The 16,277-nt window shown below is 47.8% G+C and overlaps 1 long non-coding RNA gene across 1 annotated transcript; it reads right to left on the bottom strand.

Moving 5' to 3' along the window:
• Positions 1–3,568: 3,568 nt before the first annotated feature.
• LOC148006114 (uncharacterized) lies at positions 3,569–5,885 on the bottom strand. Its single transcript, XR_015621253.1, has 4 exons — positions 5,408–5,885; positions 4,629–4,742; positions 4,256–4,522; positions 3,569–3,794 (listed from the first exon to the last, which is right to left on the bottom strand). It is a non-coding gene; the product is annotated as an uncharacterized LOC148006114 (long non-coding RNA).
• Between the last annotated feature and the right edge of the window lie 10,392 nt (positions 5,886–16,277).

The raw sequence follows: 16,277 nt of genomic DNA, 5'->3' as shown, positions 1-16,277 counted from the left end.
TTTTTTTTTTTCAATTTCTATTTTGTAAATCGTTAAAAGCTGACGATTTGCTGTTTGAAGAAAAGTGTGGCATCAGTACTTTTCCTTTTAGAGATGGCCCAGTGTCAGAATGCTTGCTAAGCCACAGCCCGGGATGGGAAGTTAACATTCATCTTCAAACCACCCAACGCAACCATTCACTCGGTCATGAAGGAGCTGCGGAGGTGTGGGTGGGAATGACCCCCACAGAATCCTGTATCTGAATGCTCGATCCCTAGTTAGTGAGGCTATTTGGGAGTAGAAGGTGTGGCCTTGGGGATGAGGTATGTCACTGGGGGTGTGGGCTTTGAGGTTTCAAAAGCCTACTCACTCTCTCTCTCTCTCTCTCTCTCTCTCTCTCTCTCTCACACACACACACACACACACACACACACACACACCACATACACACAGGAACATACAGGCACACACACACAGGGATACACACACATACATACACACACACGCGCGCGCGCAAACACTCACACACACACACACACACCCCTGCCTGCTGCCTATGAATAAGGTTATAAAGCTCCCAGCTCTTGCTCTAATATCATGCTTGAAAGCTTTCCACCATGATGATCACGGACCAACCCTTTAAAACTGTAAGCAGGCCCCCAGTTAAATGCCTTCCTTTTGTAAGTTGCCTTACTCAGGGTGTCTCTTCCCTGTAATAGAAGAGTAACAAAAACACAATCCAACAATTCTATTACCTCTCCCCCAAACCCCTGGAATACTAGCATTGGCCACATTTAAAGACCTCTGCTTTTTTTTTTTTTCTTTTTTTCGGAGCTGGGGACAGAACCCAGGGCCTTGCGCTTGCTAGGCAAGCGCTCTACCACTGAGCTAAATCCCCAGTCCCGAGACCTCTGCTTTAAGAGAGAGATTTTCCTTTTCTCTCTCTCTCTTTTTTAAAGATTTATTTATTCTATGTGAGTATGCTGTCCTCAGACACACCAGAAGAGGGCATCGGCTCCCATTACAGACGGTTGTGAACCACCATGTGGTTGCTGGGAATTGAACTCAGGACCTCTGGGAGAGCAGTCAGTGCTCTTAACCACTGAGCCATCTCTCTAGCCCTGACTTCCAGTTTTAAATCTCCCCCCTTTGCTTCTTCTCTTCCACAGTTGCTGTTCTTTTGCTGGCCCTCTCCACTTCTCTGCACTTAGAACTTTTATGCACAATTAGATTTAATGGGCACAAGCATCTGTTGATCTTGTGTATCACATACAGCAGAGAGAGGAAGGCAGCCCATGCTTGGTGGGTCCCACCAGTAGGGTTTCCAACTGGGCTCAAAGCCCCAAATGTCAGCAAAGCTTTCAGGGTACCTACGAGCCTAGCTCCTGCAATGACGCTCACCACCTGTCTCCAGTGCAGCTGTTAAAAAGACATGTAATTAAGAGTGAAAAGCAGAGAAATTTAACATGGCCGCATCTGGGAAATGACTAAAGGAACATGGTGCAGTGACCGTTCCCCACCAAATCCATCTCTGGGTTCTGACAGCTGGTTCACAGATACGATTAACTAAGTCGTTCTTGTCAAGGTGGCTTTGCCCAGTCTTGTCTCCGCTTCAGTCGTTCTGCAAGGTAGTCTGACAGGCCGCCTACACTGTGTGAAATCTCCCTCTGGGAGACCCGTTCTTCCTCTGGCTGGCATCAGGCTTCGGTCTTTTCCTTCTTTAAGCAGGATGCTGTTGTAGGTCGCCCTGAGGCTTTTTACAGTTTGATGTTCATTGAGCCTTCTCCCCTTTCTGTCTGGTCAAGTAAAGGCTAGAGCTGATGACTGGGCGGTGGCAAGGAAAGGTGGGGCTGGAGGTCTGAGAGAGGGGAGGAGAGGAGAAGAATGGAGGAAGAGGAGGTAGGTGGAAGGAAGATGGAGCAGAACAACATGGCCAGGAGAAGCTGCAAATATCGAGGGGTCTCATAGACGGGGAAAAATTAGTATAAGCGGTAGATCTGCCCAATCTAGGCATATAGCTTGTAAATATAATAACTGGTTGTGTGTTTTTAATACAAACTTACTGGGGTAAGAGATTACCACAACAGGATGCTTCTGGGGAAATTGCAACTCCTTGGGGACCGTTTGCTTTGCTGCTCTGATAGCCAGAGGGAGGGGCATGGATGTCTCTCTTTAGAACCATCCCGCCAGGATGGTTACACAACTGTGTTCACTGTGATGTGGGGCTTGGGGAGCTGAGGCCACAAGGGGGCGAGGTCACCAAGCTTTGCCTCCGAGGCTCTGCTTCCAGAAGCTGGAGTGATGGTACGATTCCCATCAACTGTGAATTTGCCAAGTCTTCCTTGGGGCACAGCTTGGTGGACGAGGAAGGCTCCTGGCTTCAGTCCCCAGCACTACCAAGGACAGGGAAGAAAGAGAAAACCCTTCTGATAAGGAAGACACGGGCAGTGCTGAGAACCCTGTTTTCCAAATGCGTCGAAAACTTTGCTGCTTGACACCGCAGCTCTGGGGTCAGAACAGCTTCTTCTTGTCAGTGTGTTGGTGCCAGATCCCACAGAGAAGCAGCCTAGATTCCCAATCCAGGTGCAAAGTGTCAGAAAGGGTTCTTTTATTTTTATTTTTTAGCAAAACAAGTCTATATTTATCTTAACTGTGTGTCCAAGGAAACAGAATCCTGAGTCTAATATTTAGCTCAAGCCAGATGCTAACCCTTTTAATATAGCTAGGCTTGCTGAGGCCCGACCAGCACTGCTTTCAACTTCTCAGTCCCATTCACCCCCAAACCCCCGCCTTTTCCTTTAGCAAGACTTACCAGAGTTTATTTTGTGCTATTTATTGTACCAGGTGATTGACTTTAACTTTGTTCATGTATAGCTCCATTTTTGGTAGGCTCCATCACGTGGGCTTTATCACACAGACTTCATGCCCTCTCTGCCCCTTGACTCAGTGATTTTGCAAATTCGTACACAGCCTGTGCTTGAGTTTCAAGTGTCGGGGACAGAGCAAGGCCTGACATCACACACCTGTAATCCCAGCTGAACACCTGTCAATGTTCTGTCAGACACTGGGGCAGAAGAGCATGACTCAGACCCACTGGAGAGCACGGTCCAACTGTGGCAGGAGCATCACATGTTCAAAGCCAGCCTGGGAAACTTTGGGAAACTTTATCTTAGTGGGTAAAGGTGTTTGCTACCAAGCTTGATGACCACAGTTCCATTGGCGGGGCTCTCAAGGTAGAAGGGGAGAACTGACTCCTGCAACTCGTCTTCTGACCTCCACATGGGCACTGTGGTGCAGGAATCCACAAAATAGATAAATGCATAAATGTAGCTTTAAAAGGTAAAGAAGGCAGGGAAGAGAATGAGAGGGGAGAGAGAGAGGGGGAGAGAGGGAGAGAGGGAGAGAACGAACCAGCACAGCAGTATAGCACTTGCATGCACGAAGCTAGCTCTAAATTCAATCCTAAGAACATCAGTGACACACATGTCTGATCGAGGCATGGAAGAGACAAGACAGGCAGGATCCCTGGTTTCACAGACCCTTTCTAGAAGGATGAATGAGATAAAAATGAAGAAGTATTCTTTCTTCTCTCTCTCTCTCTTAAAGATTTTATTTATTTTATGTATGTGAGTACACTGTTGCTGTCTTCAGACACACCAGAAGAGGGCATCAGATTCCATTACAGACGGTTGTGAGCCACTCCTGGGTGGATGGGAATGGTGAGGGCTGTGTGGGACGATGCTACATTTGAGCTGGAACCTGGGCGAACAAGTCTCAGGAAAGAGAACACATGGGGACCATTGACCATCTCGTCCCTGGAGAGAATGGGGGTGAGGACAGGAGAGTGGGGCTCAGTACACACAGGATGGGGACAGAAGGTGGGGCCCAGCACACAATGCAAATCTGACGTTGACAATTTGCTTTCACCTAAATGTTTAAACCTACAAAACCAGGCCTGTTCTCTAATGCAAAGTGTGACTCTCCCGGGTGACCCCCACAGTCTGCTGAAACAATCCACAGAAAATGCTGGAAGCCTAGGACCTAATCCACCCTCCCAATTCACAGGCAGGGAAACCAGATTGAGTGTAGTGGGAGGAGGAAACATGGTTGTAGAGGTGAGTGGGGAAGGCCCTTGCTTGTTTCCATACCTAGAACAGGGCCAGAAGGAGGAGTCTTAGGCCCCTTTCCCCTTCTCCCTCTCCCTCCCCAGAACAACATCTCCCCACCCCCTCTGTGTAGCCCTGGATGTCCTGGAACTCACTCAGGATCAACCTACCTCTGCCTCCCTAGTGCTGGATTAGAAGTGTGGACACCACTTCCCAGTGGTGCTGTCACTGGGAAGGTGGTCTTGGGCTGTACAGCAAAGTTGGCTGAGGGGCCGGTAAGATGGCTCAGAGGTTAAGAGCACTGACTGCTCTTCCAGAGGTCCTGAGTTCAATTCCCAGCAACCACATGGTGGCTCACAACCATCTGTAATGTGATTTGGTGCCTTCTTCTGGCCTGCAAACATACATGCAGGCAGAACTCTGTATACATAATAAATCTTAAAAAGAAAGAAGGAAAGTCAGACAAACAGACAGACAGACAGCTGGCTGAGGGGCCGAGGAGATGGCTCAGAGGTTAAGAGTTGCCCTTCCAGATGAACTGACCTAGATTCTCAGCACCCACGTGGCGTCTCACCACATCTTTTAGCCCATTTCCGTGGGCTCCACCGCCTGTCTTCTACCCTCCATGGGCATCAGGCATGCATGTGGTGCACAGACCTACAAGAAGGTAAACAATCATACACATGAAATTTTAGAAATTGAAACAAAACCCAAGCAAGCAAGAGAGCAAACTAGTGTTGGAAAAAAGTCTATTCATGGAGCTGCAGAAAGAAACACTTAAACAAGGAGGAAGTAATTGTGCAAAAAAACAGTTTCTTTTTGAGTATGCCAAAAGCTAAACCAGGCAAGCAAACACACTGGGGCACGAAGTTCATTTAGCTTTTATTCTAAGGCAGGTGGTGACTGAATTTCTGTCCATTGGTGCCAGAGGGATATCAGGATCTCGTCTGATTGGTTAATTCATAATCAGCATGAAGGAAAGGGCAGAGTGGTCGGCTGCTCTGGGTCATCACATTCTGGGAATGCAGCAGAGTTTTTTTTTTTTTTTTTTTTGCACAAACAAGTTTTACTAGTTGAGGTGGAAGGGGGATGAAAATATTTGAATTCCTTTGCATGAAGGTTTTACAAGATGTTAGAGATTAGCGGGGGTATTTGTGGGCTAGCCATCTTTGATTAAAAAAAAAAAACAAAGGGGTTGGGGATTTAGCTCAGTGGTAGAGCGCTTGCCTAGCAAGCGCAAGGCCCTGGGTTCGGTCCCCAGCTCCAAAAAAAAAAAAAAAAAAAAAAAAAAAAAAATGTCAAAAAACAAAACAAAAACCCACCCTCGCACCAGTAAGCAGCGTTCCTCCTTGGATTCCGCTCCCAGCTCCTGCCCTGGTTTCCTTGGGTGGTGTGACTGTAACGTGTCAACTGTAACAAACTCTTTTCTCTCCAAGTTGCTTCCGATCCCAGTGTTTATCACAGCAACAGAAAGCAAAGTAGGACACAGGGCTTGTCCAGTAGACCGCGCCAAGCCTCAACCGGAGTGACCCCACCCAAGGTGGAACAAGACACTACTCCTTTCTGTCTTTCTTGAGTGGCATCAGAGGTTCCAGGGTGTGGCCTCGGAGATTTAGGAATACCTGCTCATCTCTTCTCTTTTTAACACTGGGTAAAGGGGCGGAGGAAGACGAAGCCCTCCTCCCGGGCGACAGAAGCCACTTGGGGTTGAACAGAGCCCAGCCCGGAAGCATGGAGAAGAGGCGACTTAAAACCATAGAGTAGCGCAACGCGGTTGAGGTCCAGAGCGACGCTGCCACTATTGTAGTCTCTCAAACAACTTCCGCTTCCGGCAACAAACCGGAAGTCCAGCAATTGAGCACTAATGTTCCTTTTCCGGACTCAGTAGCGGGTACAGGTATTGGGCTTCTGGTCCTGGTTAAGTCGGACTACAGTGTGGGCCCCCTGCGGAGGTAGATGCTCCGCTCCTTCCTTCCATCTGCTTCCTCTGTGTCCTGGCCTGGGCGAGGGCCATGTCTTGTATTCACGGCTCTGCGCGTGGACCCCCCTTTGACCTCCCCCGGGCGGGAAGTCCACTTCCGCTTCTTCTGGGCGGTTCCCAGCCCCAAGCCTGGCGTCTTTTGCCGAATTGGAGCCTCGCAGCACCTCTTATCTTTGGACCCTTGAGCAGGTCTCTGCCAGCTTATTGCATGTCCATGAGTGTGGATAGCAGTGTCTGAAGGCGGCCAGAGTACCACCGTTGGCAGGGCGTGGTGGCGCGCTTCTGACATTTCACAACCCCTCGAGGAGCAGAGGAAGAATTGCTTCAAGTTAGAGGCCAGTTTGAATTACATAGCGAGTTCCAAGCCAGCCAAGGCTAAGTAGAAGAAGCCTGTCTTCAAAGCAATACAAAAAAACCAAAATAAGTAAATTATAATTGTGGGTTAGTGAGAGAATTGGGTAAGGGAATGGTGGTTGGCTTCTAAAATTCAATAACTTAATGTGGGCAACGGTGCTTGCAATTAAGAACAGAGGTTGATGATAGTATCAGGGAGGGTGGATATAATGTGCTCAGGGCAATGTAACCGGGAAAAAATTTGTTGTTGAGTATTTACGAGGAGATTAGCGTTAAGTTGGGTATGTGGTTTCCAGAAACTGATAGCATTTATAAGGCAGGTCAGTTGTAGAATTAGTCTGTCTCTCAGAAGTAACCTTGGAAACTAACTCCCTAATAATTTAAAGATTATTTCTAGATGCAAGTCTTGTGAAGATCCTGGATACAGTGAAAGGGTGCTTTCCTAAGTGGGTTTGGGATCTTCACTCAGAAAGGTTTTGGCAAGAGGGGAAAACCTGAAAAGTATGTTCCTCTTGGCTTCTTGTGAAAATAACACGTTTTAAATAATAATAATAATGATGATGATAATAATAAACCGCAAAGATATATAGTGAAAATAATTTCTCCCCTTGATCTTATGTTCAGGAGCACAGCTAATTTAATAACTTCCAGGTACGGTTTGCCGATGTGCTATCCATAACACTAGTGTGTATTTTCTTCAGTGTGTATGATACGGTTAAGGGGAAGGTTTTTATTGTAGAGAGAGAACAGCCAGAGGCCTCTGGAAGAGTCCAGAGCAGAGAGAAGGAAGTAGACTGAACACAGCCTGCAAACTGTACATGGCTGGGGCTATGTGGGAGTGGAGAATAGAGAAAACAGAAAGGGAGGGAGGGAGGGGGAGAAGAGAGAGAGAGAGCGAGCATGGGAGTGCAGGGTTCCAAGGAGAATGAGTAGCTGAGAGGAGGGAAGCCCCATGAGCTGGAGGGAGTTTAGGATAGGGGATCAGGAGAAGGGGTAGGATGCTTGTGAACTTGGAAATGTATAACAGATATTTGTGGTACTGAGGGGCCTGGAGACCAGCATGTGCTCCAATAGGCTGATAGGTACCGGGTAGTCATACGTACCTTCTGCCAGCTCCAAGCTAGCAAGGGGTCCCATCCTTCTACCATCCCTTTGGTAGGTGGGAACCAGTTCCAAGAGTTTCTGAGGAATGCTGGCTTTTACCTAATCACCAGAAGTTCTCCTACAGTCAAAATAGAACTCATTTCTAGATGGGGACACCTTTGGGGTTTGTGAAATTGGAGTTCCCTTTGGTTCCTGGGCACAGGCAGTGGGGATGGCTGCTTGCTAACACCTGAGAGCTTTATACAGCTGTTGGTCTGTGTGTTGTTTATGTCCTGATGTGCTGTGGGCGACTTAGGCTTTACTTCATTTGTGTCAAGGCTGCATGAAATTATTCCTCTGAATAGTTGGTAACACTTTAATGAATTGCCAGTTGACGGACACTTAGATTGTACCCAAGATTTTTTTTTTTCTACCAACTTCATCCAACCTTTCCCTGACTGAATAGTTTCTTTTTCCCTAAAGTCACCGTGGTTCTGTTTTATTTTATCTTCTGATATACAAATATCAGACCCAAGGCGCTTTATTAAAAAGGAGGTTCATTTACCTCACGGGTTTGGAGGTTCAAGGGCACAGTACTCATTGACTGAGCTCTGAGTGACATTACATTGATAGGAGCTCGTGTGCTGCGGGAAGGTCATACGAGGAGACAGGAAAACAGACCGAGGCACAAGTTTGCAATTTTATGACCTCATTCTAAAGAATTAGCTCTTGGCAATGCACACCTGTGATCCCAACACATGGGAGGCAGAGGCAGGCAGATCTTTGAGTTCGAGGCCAGCTTGTTCTACAGAGGGAGTTTCAAGATAGCAAGGGATACACAGAGAAACCCTGTCTTGAAAAACAAACAAGAAACAAAAGCAGACAACAAACATAGTAAATAGATCATAAGGAACTAGCTCAGACAGGAGTATGGCTCAGTCGGTAGAGTGATTAACCAGTACCCAGGAGAAGGCTTTGATTCCCAGCATAAGGTGGATGGACTGGCCCAAGGGTGCAGTCTTAGCACTTGGAGAAAGACAGAGGATCCGAAATTCCAGGTCATCCTCTGCTACAAAGTCAGTCTGAGGCCAGGTTGAGCTACAGACACCGTCTCAAAACAGTTAAGACAGCGAACTACTTCCAGGAAAATAGAATTAATACTTGCTTAGGGTAGCGCCACACGCGGTCTGCCAGGTCCTACCCGTTATGCTGCTTTAAAAAAAAAAAAAAAAAAGACAGCCTCATGTAAGTGCAGGCTGTCCTCAACTTGGTATGAGGTGGAGACTGACCTGGAACTTTTAATCCTCCTGCCTCCACCTCCTGAATGCTGGGGTTTTACATTAGTTTTTATTTACTTTACATCCCACCAAAACACCTTTTAAAAAAAGATTTGTTCTTTTATTTTATTTATGTGTATATGTACATAGCCGTGCAGATGCCCTTGGAGGCCAGAGACCTCAGATACCCCAGGAGCTGGAGGGACATCTCTTGGGTCATAGACCACTTCTAAACTAGCAGTACCCACAGGCTGGCTCACCAGCTCAGTGGGTAAGGGCACTCGCTGCCGGGTGTGATGATATAAATTCAATCCCTGGAACTTACATGGTAGAAGGAGAGAACAAGCTCCCAAAAGTTGTCCCCTGACCTCCAAGATGCCCTCACATGACAAACAAGGAATACAATCTAAGAACAAAGGACACCCTGCCTTTGCCTCTCATTCTAGATTACTCACAACCTTGGGGGAGATGGGCCCACCCTGCTCAATGAGCTAAGACCAGATAGTGAGAACTGGCACGGGTTCCAGGAATATCCAAGAACAGGAAGTAGAATCAGTTCAAGCTCCAGGAAGTGGGTCAGGGAAACTCAAACGCAGCTTAATGTTAAGAACTGGTCCGCTGGGACTGGTTCACCCATTGAGAGCCTTATAGAGGACCTGAGTTCAGTTCCCAGTGTTCAAGCTGGGCAACCGTGTGTCTATTATAACTCCAGTTCTGGGGGAATCTGATTCCTCTAGCCTCTGAGGGCCAGTGTGTGCTCATGTAGGTGCAGATGCACAAGTAGTGAGTATTGGTGTCTGTGATGGTTAGTGTTAAATGTCAGCTTGACAGAATCTAGAGTGACCTGGGAGGTGGGTCTCTGGGCATGTCAGTGGGGGTTATTTTCATTGCCTTCATAGAGGTAGGAAGACCTGCCCACCATGGACAGAACTGTTCTCTGTCTGGAATTCTGGGCAACATGTATTCAGTGCACTGTTTCTGATTGTGACTAGGATGTCACCATCTGCTTCAAGCGTCTGCAGCCTCCGCTTTCATACAGTGATGGATGTACCCTTGAACCATGAGCCAGGACGTGGCTCTCCTTATGTTGGCTTTTGTTGGAATATTTTCTAATTGTGTGTGTATGAGTGTTTTGCCCATATGTGTGTATGTACGTCATGTGCATGTCAGTACACACAGAAGAGGGTGTTGGCTCCTCTGGAACTGGAGTTACACAGTGGTGTGAATCACCATGTGGATGCTGGGAACTGAACCTGGGTCTTCTGTAAGAACAAGTGCTCTTAATCACTGAGCCATCTCTCCAGCCCCTATCAGATTATTTCATCATACGGAGCTAGAGAGATGACTCAGTGGTTAAGAGCATTAACTGCTTATCTTCCTTAGAGTTTTATTGCTATGAAGACACACCACGACCATGACAACTCTTTTTGTTGTTTGTTTTCTGAGACAGGGTTTCTCTGTGAAACAGCCCCTGTCTACCCTGGGCTTCGTAGTCCAGGCTGGCCTCGAACCCACAGAGATGCATCTGCCTCTTTGGAGTGTTGGGATTTAAGCCTAGCCTTAAAATCGCCATAGTTCATCCCAGCCATAGAAGAGAAACTGTGACAGGGACACAGAGTCTCACTGTGTAGTCCTACCTGGTCTGGAATTTGTGTGAAGGCCAGACTGGCTTTAAACTCACTGAGATCCACTGGGGATTACCATGGCCCCCTGGCCAGATTGGTTTTGGCACAGGGTTTCTCATAGTGAAGACTGGCCTGTGTAGCAGAGGATGGCCTTGAACTCCTGCTTCTGCCTTCCTGAGGCCAGGCCATCAGTGTGGGATACCAGGCCTAGCCACTGTTGATGATTTTTGACTGTGCCAGTTGTTGCCTAGGAAACAAACCTGAGGAGCTGTCTGAGGGAGAAGGAATTTTAAATGCCAACATTCCCGCTATGAAGATTAGGGAGTGGGTAGTTCATTGGGGCCATGCTAATGAAAGGCATGATTTGAAAAACAGTGTCTCGGTAGAAGCTATGCCTTTTAAAACTGCATTCGTGTGTGTGTGTGTGTGTGTGTGTGTGTGTGTGTGTGTGTGTGTGTGACACACACACAGGGATGTCACAGTTCATGTGTGGAGATCAGAGGACAACTTAATGGTAGTTCTCTTATTCCACCATGTGGATCCAAAGATTCAAATTCAGGCTGTCAGGCTTGGTGGCAAACACCTGCACCTCTGAAACATCCTGATGGTCTCGGTGGCAGTGGTTTATTGGTTGATTGATTGATTGATCCGTTTACTATAAACTCTTGCTGTATCACAGAACAGCTGGAGAGTGGTTTAAAAAAAAAAAAAAAGGAAAAGAACAGCCAAGTAGATGTGCAGTGGACGGAGCATTTCCCCTTTTCATCAGGTTCTCTCAGAACTGGCCAACAATGCTCCCTGAAAAGGGCTGGGGAAGGAGATGGGAGCGAGGCTCAGGGAGTGAGTGCTGACCCTGTACAGGAAACTCTGGGTTCCACATCAGCTGGGGGCAGGATCAGAAGTTCAAGATCAGGATGGAGAGTTGGCTCAGAGTTAAGAGAGTGCCCAGCAGGGGTTGGGGATTTAGCTCAGTGGTAGAGCACTTGCCTAGCAAGTGCAAGGCCCTGGGTTCAGTCCCCAGCTCGGGGGGGGGGGGGGGGGGGGGGGGGGGGAGAAAAGAAAAAAAAAAAAAAAAGAGAGTGCCCAGCACCGGTGCCTACGGCTATCTGCTCCAGGGGATATGATACCCTTTTTGGGTATGCACACAAATTTGTGCAGTCTCTCACATGCATGTGCGTGCGTGCACACACTCACACCAGGCTGGCCTTGAATTCAGAGATACACCACCTGCCTTTACTTCTGATTGCTGGGATCAAAAGGGTGTGCCACCATTTCTGGCTTTGATTTTAACACTTCTATCCATGTGGGTTTTTTTTTGTTTTGTTTTGTTTTTGTTTTGTTGTTATTGTTTTCTCCCCTTAATCTGATGTTAAGCATAGCATAGTAGGAGGGAGAAATGGGTGCAAGTTGCTAGCAAGGCCAAGATTCTTAAGCAAGGCACAGTGGCAAAGCTTTGAGACCCTGGCCACAAACAAAGGAACTAAAAGTCAGCGTTTGCCTTTCTTTCCATTTTAAAAATCTCCAGCTCTCAGCCAAGATTAACACATTTTCTCAACTGTCTCTAATGATTCAGCAAGCAGCAAAATAAAAATAGACCTTGTTGTGGTTTTATGAATAAACCTCATTAGGCTTGGAGTGCAGATCCAAGAGATGACGGTGGCTCAGCCGCCTGTCTGGTCTGCTCTTGTTGACCTTGACTTTTCTCTGCACTCTGAGCTTAGGAATCTGAAACACATCCCCCACGCACCCAACCCCTGCCCCAGTTCTACGATGGAGACTCAAGAAATAAGAGCAGTCCAGGTGGTCAAATAAGGTCATGGCCAAACGACAAGGTGGCTGAAGGGCCAGAAGTTGTCCTAGTGCTGGCTTCCCAGGTCCAAATTCTACTCAAGGGCTTTGGTAAAGACCACTGAGGACCTTGACAACGTGACAAGAAAGTACCCCCCAACCCCAATGCTCAGGACCTGTCTACTGTGGTTCCTCAGGGTCTGGGACTGTCCTTAACGACTCCTGTAATTTACTGAGCAGTGGCTGAGAACGGACAGCAACGGAAGAGAAATGGTGGAAATGCTGGCACAGAGGCTGTTTCTGTCAGAGCTCAGGTTGTCCAAGATGTCTCCCTGGAGTCAGAATCTCTGACAAATGCTTGTTTCAGCTTGCTCTGCCTCTGCTCCACAGAGGCACACCAAAGGCTTCCTTTGACGCAAGATCCTACCGCGGCTGTGAGAAATCCGAGCTGCTGTCTTCTTGGATCTTGGCTTTGAAGGTTGAGATAAAAATCCACCAAGCTGTGATTGTACTTCTTTTTTGGCTAAGGAAACTTTGTTTCCTGGGACTGAATGCTGAGAGTCTCTTTGTCCTCTTGTGAGGACAGTGAGCCCACTGCTGTTTGTTTTTCCAGCTGATTCCTTTTAACTTGGAGTTCATGATTTTCAGTGTTTGGTATGGATGGAACCTTCTGTAACCCCACCAGTAGCTCATTTCAAGTGCCCTGGAAATACTAAGACCCCACCCCACCCCACCCCATCTGTGTACGTGCGTGCATGCATGCACGTGTGTGTGTGTGTGGTTGTAAAGGTCTCATTACGTGGCCTTACCTGTCCTAGAATACCTAACGTAAACTAGGCTAGCCTCAGACTTGCAGGAATCCTCCTGCCTCGGCCTCCCAAGTAAAGTTTGGCCCTTTACAAACAAAATCCTAATGGATACTGGTGGCTCATACATGCAATCCCAATTCTGTAGCGGCAGAGGCAGGCAATTTCAAGGTCAACTAGGGCTAACTGAAAACCCCTGACTCAGGCAAACAAAACAAAACAGAAAGTGTCCTGTGGCAACAGGTCAGTTTAGTTCTTAAGAACCTTGCCTTTGAGGAAAGAAGGTGACCGACCACTCCGGAAACAGGAGCCCTGGCCGCCCCGCTGGCTGAGCTCTAGCCAACAGGAAGAGTATTGACTTTAGTTTTTAAACCTAGGAGCAGTTAAGTTTCTCTGAGTGAGAACGGCAGAAAGCAGAGTCACCAGAGGTGAGGCAGTCTAGGTAAAGCTGTCTCATTTACGCTGCATTTCCAACCCCTTTGTTCTGCTTGTTTTCCTGTGAGGGACTTGCTCTGAAGCCTGCTGCCCCGCCCCGCCCCGCCCTGCCACGCCCCGCCCTGCCCTGCCTACAATGCAGGTCAGCCTTGTCTTCCTGTGCGTGGCAGAGACCTGCTCTCTGGTCAGCAGCCGACACAGCATCAGCTGTGGCAGGCCAAGTGGACAGTAGCTGCTTCCTCACTCTAGAGAAACCTTTCTGCCCCAGTGGTCGCCATGACTTTTGGGCCTGCAGATCTGCTGCAAGCTTGGCATCGCTTCAGGCTGGCTTTCTGCTTGGGAGCGGGGCAGCATCAGCATCCTGCCGATGTCTGTGCAGGACTCCCGGACTTCCAGGACTTGTCTAGGTGCTAGGGTATAGAAACATGGTGTCTCAGTTTCTGTTCCTGTAAATATGATCAAAGTCTCTGACGTAGGCAACTTAAGAGGGCCTGCAAGCTAGCTCATCAGTGCACAGGTACCAAGCATGATGGCCTGGACTCACGGGCTGGAAGGAGAGACTTGAGTACCTCAGTACATAAAATATGCACTCATGTGGATATGTTAATAAATGTAATACAAACTTTAAAGGCAACCTAAGAGGAAATGATTTGTTCTAGCTTACTATTCACAGAACAGTCCATCATGATGGAGAAGTTAAGGCAGCAGAAACCTGAAGCAGCTGCTCCCATCAAAACCACCTCCAGCAACCCCAGCGGGATGAATGCATGCTGCTGCTCAGTCTGTTTTCTCTACCTCACACAGTCCAGGATCCCTGCCCCCAGACAGCATCCTGCCCACAATTAAGATGAGTCTTCCCACACTAATCTACCTGATCAAGATAATCCCCCACAGAAACCCCTTGATCTAAATGCTCCCTCCCTCATCGGTATGTCAGAAGGGTGAGAAGCTTGCCTTCTCAAATCCCAGATTCTGTCAACCCAGAATTAAGGGAATAAGTAGTTTTTGAGGAAAAAGGAAGCCTTCAGCTATTGTGTGGAATTTTCCTCTTCCTCCTTTTCTTTGTCTTAAATTTTGAGGCAGTTTCATGTAGCCCAGGCTGGCCTAGAAATCACCATGTAGCAAAGGATGACCTTATACTGCTGATCCTCCCAAGTGCTAGGATTTCAGGTGTAGGTCATCACCCCGACAGGTTTCTTGTTTTTAAACAAATCTTTTTTTTTAAAGATTTATTTATTTATTATATATAAGTACACTGTAGCTGTCTTCAGATACACCAGAAAAGGGCATCAGATCTCTTTACAGATGGTTGTGAGCCACCCTGTGGTTGCTGGGAATTGAACTCATGACCTCTGAAAGAGCAGTTGGGTGCTCTTAACCGCTGAGCCATCTCTCCAGTCCCTGTTTTTAAACAAATCTTAAAGGGGGAGGCATAACCAAGTTGGGAAGGGACTTCTTGGTGGATCTCCATTGGATCACAGGATAATGTACACTTCTTGGGCAAAAGCACGGAAGTGCAGGGGCCTTGTACTTGGGACAGTGCCTTTACTAGCTCCAGAGTGACCTTTTGGTTGGTGGGTTGAGACAGGATCTCACTTCACAGCCCAGGTCAGCCTGGAACGTGGCACATAGGCAAGGGTAACCTTGAACTTCTGAATTTTCTTGTCTCTACCTCCTGAGTGCTGGGATTACAGGTCTCACCACCCTGAAAACAGGACTTCCTGCTTGTTGAGCAAGCGCTCTGTCAACCAGTCCATAGCCCCAGCCTTCAGAGATCTCTATGGCTAGGCCACTGACGTTTCTTTTCTTTCACTTACAAACATCTGGGGGAGGACATTGTGGACAGTCCTATTCCGAAGCACAGGCTGGACTTGAACTCATCTTCCTGCCTCTGCCTCCCAAGTGTTGCAATTAGAGAGGACCTTGGAAACCTAGGAAGCACAGACATCAGCAGGATGAGGGCTACCCCACTCCCAAGCAGAAAGCCAGCCTGAAGGGATGCCAAGCTTGCAGCGGATCGTCAAGTCGAAAAGTCATGGCAGCCACTGGGGCTGAAAGGTTTCTCTAGAGTGAGTTGTGCCGGGGAATATGTTTCCAGCCCCAGCGCTGTTGGCATTTTGGACAAGGTTTGATTGGCATGGGGGCTTGTCCCATGCTTGTGAGCATGTCCAGTAGCATCCCTCACCTGTACCCATTACATGCTAATAACATCCTCCCACAGGTAACAGCCTAACATGTCTCCAGGATTGTCAACTTTGGGCTGAGGGTATGGCTCATATAAAATCACCCCTGGATGGGGCTAGGAAGGTGGCTCAGCTGTTAAGTCCTTGTCGGGCAAGCATGAAAACTGGAGCTTGGATTCCAGACCCCATGTAAATGCCAGACGGTCATGGGAGCCCACCTGTAATTCTAGTCTCAGAAGGTGGAGACCACTGGCGACAGAGATTCGCCTTATCAGAGAGCTCTGGGTTTGAGGGAGAGACCCTGCCTGGATCAATAAGGTGGAAGAGCCCGGGAGGACGGTTCCTGGCATCAGCCCTCTTAGACCTTTACATGCACGGCATGCACACGTGTATGTGCACGCACCCACGTGCAAAAACATGCATTCACGCACACCACACATACACACACGAAAAAAATGCTGATTGAGAACTTCAGGCTTGGGCTGGAGAGATGGCTCAGCAGTTAAGAGCACTGACTGCTCTTCCAGAGGTCCTGAGTTCAATTCCCAGCAACCACATGGTGGCTCACAACCATCTGTAATGGGATCTGATGCCCTCTTCTGGTGTGTCTAAAGACAGCTACAGTGTACTCATGTATATAAAATAAATAAATTAAAAAAA

The sequence above is a fragment of the Rattus norvegicus genome, chromosome 5 (assembly GCF_021556685.1).
Source record: "Rattus norvegicus strain SHRSP/BbbUtx chromosome 5, alternate assembly SHRSP_T2T, whole genome shotgun sequence".
Taxonomy (NCBI): Eukaryota; Metazoa; Chordata; class Mammalia; order Rodentia; family Muridae; genus Rattus; species Rattus norvegicus.
This window is presented reverse-complemented; position numbering and strand designations above follow the sequence as displayed.